The following is a 6,643-nucleotide window of genomic DNA, read 5'->3' as shown; positions in this document are numbered from 1 at the left end:
CTACCTATGACTGGTCCCACCCCCATCTATTCTCTGCCTCCAGAGTCCCAGCTGATCGGGACAAAATTGGGATTTTGTAGTAACCTTTCCCTGGAGTGGGGAGGGAATGGAGATTTTACAGTATCCTTCCCCTGGAGTGGGGAGGGAATAGAGATTTTACAGTATCCTTCCCCTGGAATGGGGAGGGAATGGAGATTTTACAGTATCCTTCCCCTGGAGTGGGGAGGGAATAGAGATTTTACAGTATCCTTCCCCTGAAGTGGGGAGGGAATGGAGATTTTACAGTATCCTTCCCCTGGAATGGGGAGGGAATGGAGATTATCCTTCCCCTGACATGCCCACCAAGCCATGCCACACCCACCAAGCCACACCCACAGAACTGGTAGTAAAAATTTTTTGAATCCTACCACTGATCTGGGCTTCTGTATGAGAAAAAGACTACGTAAAAATGGCAGACAAATAAAAAATAGAACACTTTTGTGGGAAAAAGGAATTTGTCTTCTGTTATTGAGAAAATATGTATAGACAGCTGGACAGTATTAAATAACATTTGAAAGAGGATTGCTAAAACTGGCTTAACTGGTTATCTGAGCTGAGGCCTCCCATTAACACACCATATCTTAACTGATAAGTGTGTGCAGAAAAAAGCTTGTAGAAAAGTGTTTATTTCAAGCCTTTTTGGTTTTGTCCTTCACAAAGAAATTAGCAGTTAACAAATGTAGATAGGTTTGGGATTTTTTTTTTGGCATAGCCATTTAAATAGATGCACTGCCTTAGAGGTAAACACTGTGTTCACACTAGAATTTTATCCATATCAGATCTTATTTTTGCAATAGCAACTATGAAATGCGATTTTAATCAGTTATTGTCCCTTAGAAGAAAGAATTAAAGCAGAACCTCTCAGAATCTTTCCACCGGCCGATTGCTAGACAAAGATGCCGCTAAAGCTTGTTGCAGTTTGTTGATTGCAACTCTCCATATGTTGCAGTCTACAATCTAGGCCTATTTTTATAACCTCTTCCCACTTTCTGTGTCTTAGTTACCCGGCAAGGCGCACACTCACCAAATGGTGAAAGCAACTTCTCGGCACATGACAGATGAGTCAGAATCCATTTACTATATTGAACATATTTTCGGCTACGCAGCTTTTTAAAAAAAAACTAGTAGAGGTGGAGTAAATCTACTACTGTTGTGGTCTAACAGAAGAACGAGAGAGGCACAAGCTAGGGTTTTGAGTTAAATAAAACAATTCAATCCTCTCCTTTAAATCATGAATTATATTTCTCTTTTCTCTGGTGACTCCTGCCTATGTTTTCCCTGCTGAGCTGTGGACACAGAGCAGCTGGCAGAAGATCTGGGAGCTAATATACATGTAGTCCCAAGGATCAGTCTACTCCTAAACTGAGTGCCTTCAAACAAGCAAATCTGCTTCTAGGTAGCATTGCAAGTAGCCTGGTAACAATAGTCCACCTTGAGGGTTTCACAAATGTCACTAGAGATACTTTGAATGAATGGGCTGCTAAGGTTTTCCCCCACAAGGCATAGGGAACAAGAAACTGAGATATGAGCCCAAAATTTGTGCAAAGCTGAAAAAAGAAAAGTCTTATCTAAGAAAAATTCACTATATACTATCTCCTGTCATTTGCTTTTAGCAAGGATAAGATGTCTTTCCTGTATGAATTTAACACTTCATGTGAAGTGTTAAAGCAATCTAGTTTTCAGGGGAAATAATTTAATCAATTCTATATTGTACTCAATCTTTCTTCTGGCAGAACTTGATTTTTTTTTAAATAGCAGAGCAGAAAGAAATCCAATAGTGTATCTTCTTTAACCAAATGGTGATATATAGAGTATGGGAAAGGATCTTTAAGACAGGGCTGAATTTTGATAGGGGAGAACTGAACTCCAAAAATTTGGATCCAAAAATTAGGCTCATTAAGTATCTAAGTCTAAAGTATTAAGCTTCATCACATGTTGATGCTATTATGGGACCTTCATATGTTCTCTTGAGAGTGATGTTAATAAAATTTGTTGCTGTGATGATGGTAATCTATTGAGATATAAGAGAGTCAATTTGGTGTTGTAATTAAGGCATCAGGCTAGAAATTGGTAGTCTGTGAATTCTAGTCCCGTCTTAGGCAAAACCAGCTGAGTGACCCTGAGTTAGTCATTTTTTCTCAGCCTTTTTAAGGAGGCAATGGCAAACCAATTCTGAAAAAGCTTGCCATCAAAATTACAGAGACTTTTTCAAGCAATCTCCAAGAACTGTACATGATTGAGAAGAAGGAAAAATACTGAAACATTACATAACCCTTTTACACTGTGAGAAATTAAAACGGCAGTTGCAAGCTGGCCATTGTAATACTGAAGCAATAATTGCTGTCTGCTCCTACCAATGCTCCTGGGAAGGGCATTAATATAAAAGGAAGCCTGCCAGAAAATACTATGTCCTTATATCTCCCAAATCTGGCACTATCTTTGCACTGGACAATCTTGAATATTCTTTATGAGTTGGTTGGTTGGCTGGCTGGCTGGAATAAGAACAGAATTCTACTGACCTCGGAAGGATGGAAGGCTAAGTCAACGTTGCGTTGCATCAGGATCGAACTCCAGGCTGTGGGCAGAGTTTGCCTGCAATACTGCATTCTAACCACTGTGCCACCAGGGCTCATAAAATAGTGTGGTTTCTTTCTAGATTATATAATATTTCATTTTTTGTGATGGGCTAAGTTTTTTAATTAAAACTAAGATTATATGTGCTTAGGTATATAACTTTAGGCCCACCCTCCCCATTTCAGTGCTTCAGTAAATAGTGGTGAAGCAAATTATTTACTTGTTCTTTCTTCTTCTAAAGTTTAGTCTATTCTTGGCAGCTTTACGATGGTAGATTGCAACTTGCTAAGGACAAAGTTCTCAAGCTTGAAGGTGACAGGAAAGAGAAGGGAGGAATATTATGCCATGTTGGTAGATCTCTCTGTTCATTATGCCCTTCTAGTACCATATCTCTTCTATTGGATGACCTGGACTTTGGAAGAAGGCCACTATATCTGCATCCTTAAGGTGTCAAGTTAGAACATTTGAAGACATTTGTAATTCTCATAGGACGGGCTGGCTGTGTGTAGATGGAATAATGTGATTAATGTGTTTCATATTCTTGTAGTTTGCAATTTTCAAAATTACTTTTCAAGTGGAATTTTTCTCTCATCTATATTGAAACTCTGGCTGGGCATGTTTTCTGTGACCGTCCACAAATGCAAATTTGAATTAGAGTTAAAAGAATGTGCCTATATGTAAAATTTAGATAAGGATCTACGGATCCATTTTTCACCTACAGTAGAAATGGATACAATTAAAAAATGGTTATGTGTGTAGCGCATATTAAAGGACTGTGTTGTCTCACTGATTGAAAGGCCTCTCCAAGTGATTTGAAGTACAGATAGTCCTCGACTTACACAACAGTTCATTTAGTGACCATTCGAAACTACATTGGCCATGAAAAAGTGACTTATGTTTGTACACTTATGACCATTGCAACATCCCCATAGTCATATGATCAAAATTCAGATGGTTGGCAACTGATTCATATTTATGACTGTTCTGACAAGCAAAGTCCAGGAGGAAGCAAGATTCACTTAATAACCATCTTACTAATTTGACAACTGTAGATTGTAAAATGGAGCAATATTTACTTAATAATGGTCTCATTTAGCAACAGAAATTCTGGGCTCATTGTGGTCATGAGTTGAGAACTACCCATGATTGCTAGTTTAAAACTATATTAAATGTATACTCCAGCTTTCAGCTTATATAAAACACTCAAGATGTTTGCAAAATAAAGAATGTAAAATGCCAACACAGAGATCAATATGATTAAAATAAAAATCGGAATGATTACAGATAAATTAACAGTTAACAGCTTGTTGAAGAGACGTAGTTTTTGCCAAGTTTGTATTTACTGGAAGAATAGGAGCCAAATGCGTATCGCTGTGGAAGGCCTTCCATAGCCTGAGAGCCAAACAGAAGGAGACTTTCTCCTAAAACCATATGGTCCAGTTTCAGGCAGTGGAAGAAATATATATTTATTCATATTGCTATGTAGGACAAATATATCCCCATTTATTCCAAGCATGCCTCATTAAATTCAGTGGGAGTTATCCCTAGGTAAATAATGAAAGAATTGAATTCTGTGACCAACCACCATATGCCAAAGTTAAATGCAGTGTTCTTTCTTTCAGATGAGCATAGCAAACACTGAGCCACACTTTTCCTCCCTGTCAATTTTGGATTAATACAGTACACATGTGCAACTGAATTCTCCTCTCAGAGAACGAGTAATTCCAAAAGAGAACCAAAAGTATGCGGATCATGGAATAATATTTATACACCAACTTGTCCCCTTCTTCTGGTTAAAGATAAACACCCATGAAGACAACCGTTTGTCTTGATCAACTCACAAAGATTTGGGTACATGGATTCATGTGAGGTGTTAGATCCATGGGATGGCAATGGTTTTATTTGTATGAGATCTGCAAAGGGTGGGAATGACCTTGAATGAAGAGGGGGAGATACTGCCTAATGATCAGAGGGGAGGAGCCAGCAGTGGTTAACAGGCAGAGAAAGAAATTTAGAAAGAACCTGGTCTAATTGATCAGGCTGCAAAAAGAGATGCTGGGAGATTTGAACTTTCAGACTCACAAGATTCTGGTAATGTAGCCTTATACCATAAATTAGAATTGGTTCATCTGGTCATGTTTCCTGTTTGAGATAACTGGGACAGTTTATATCAATCTTGCAAGTCTGAAAATACAAATCAGTTGCAGTGGGTCCTTCCTAAGTTTTTGACCATTAAGCAGTTGCAGGCTCCTCCCCACTTTTCGCCTGACTGTTCCCTAGTAGCAATTATTTATCTAGGAATAATTCTCACTGAATTTAATGAGACATGCTTGGAGTAAATATGGGATATATTTGTCCTACACAGCAGTATGAATAAATATACATTTCTTCCACTGCCTGAAACTGGGCAATGTATATATCTATACTGGGAGTAGGCAGCTTCAGTATAAATCAGTTCTACATCTTCCGTTAATAGCAATAGAAATAGAATTTAGGCTTATATACAATAGTACTTTACCTCACTCTCTGGGCAGTTTACAGTGTTAAAGCAATATTTCCACATTGCCTTCAAAATCTTGATCCTTGTTTTACTGTCCTTGGAAGGCTAAACTGTTAAGTAAATCTTGAGCCCCATCAGGATCAAACGCCAGGTTTAGGCAAAGTTTGCCTGTAACATTGCACTACTTTAACCACCAGGGCTCTGCGGTAGTGTGGCAATAAGGGTTATATGAAGTATTAGCCAGTTTTCCTAAACATTGAGTATGATATACAGGAGACAAAGCAGCGTGAATAGATGCTATTTGTTAGTTTGTAAACTTTGAATAGCAGCATTCTTTTTAGCATTTCATTTGTGAATGCACCTAAGCTCTTAAAGTCTCTGGGCTATGTTCCAGAAGATGATAATGTAATATAAACATTGATCACTTGCCAGCATGCATTCTTGGGATTTCCCCCTCGCCCCCCAAGGATGGATTAAATACCCCCATTAGGAGAGCTTTGTTGTAAGTTGGCTGCTTCTTTCCTGGGATGGATTTGTAGGTTCATTGTGTCAAGTACCATTTTACCGATCTTTTTCTATATATATCCTTTGAGAGACTTTAAAGAAGCTGTTAAGTGACAGCTCCTGGGTGACTTTGTTTATGCTCAGACACTAAGTGGGTCTGACTCCAGGAGTATTTATTATGAATTATTTAGATACACAGATGTAGATGATGAGGCCTCCTTCAATTACTGGAGAAAAGTGTCAAACTTTTGTATATTAATTTAAAGATGGTGTTATGGCTAGTCTCACGAAATCTGGTGGTGAATGGCTTAAGAAAGACGCTCCTTGTTTTATGAGGACAAATACAATTGAAACAAAGAATATGAGAAGCATTTCCAAGGAAATCTGAAATTGCTGTAATAAAAAATTACATTGAATTAGAAGTTTTAGATCTAAGTAATTTAGATGAGAATTGTCAATTTAAAACAAAGACATTGGATTGCCTTATTTGGATCATAAGATCAAAGGAAGGAATAGAATTGCTGTCATGTTCAATAGGCATGGCTAAGTATGTGTTTACCTGTAACATAAGTGACACATTTATGCTGTTTTGTTCCTGGAGAACCAGTTTCCATCTATCTCATTTGAATGTATGTCAGGATGTATGTAGTTGTAAATGTATATCCTACCTTCCCTCTGTGGCTCAAAGCAGCTAGATGCTGCACCATCCTCCTTTTTTTCTCCCTAAGAAGCCAGTGAAATAGGTTTGACTAAAGAGAAGGAGAATGACCCAAAGTTATCCAGTCAGCTTCCAGAGTGAAGATGGATTTAAATGTAGATTTTCACCATGTCAGTCTATAAAGCACTACATCACCCTGGCCAGACCATCACATTATGGTCTGCTGTAACACACTAAAGAATTTTACAGCATATTCTAAGAGACATTACATGAATGATCACTGAGTGATTAGAATGCGGTTGGAGAAATAAAGGAACCTGACATTAAGGTATGATTTGGGTATATAACAATAATGTGGATGGATAAGT

Source organism: Thamnophis elegans, chromosome 4 (assembly GCF_009769535.1).
Source record: "Thamnophis elegans isolate rThaEle1 chromosome 4, rThaEle1.pri, whole genome shotgun sequence".
Taxonomy (NCBI): Eukaryota; Metazoa; Chordata; class Lepidosauria; order Squamata; family Colubridae; genus Thamnophis; species Thamnophis elegans.
Note: the sequence above shows the minus strand (reverse complement) of the source record.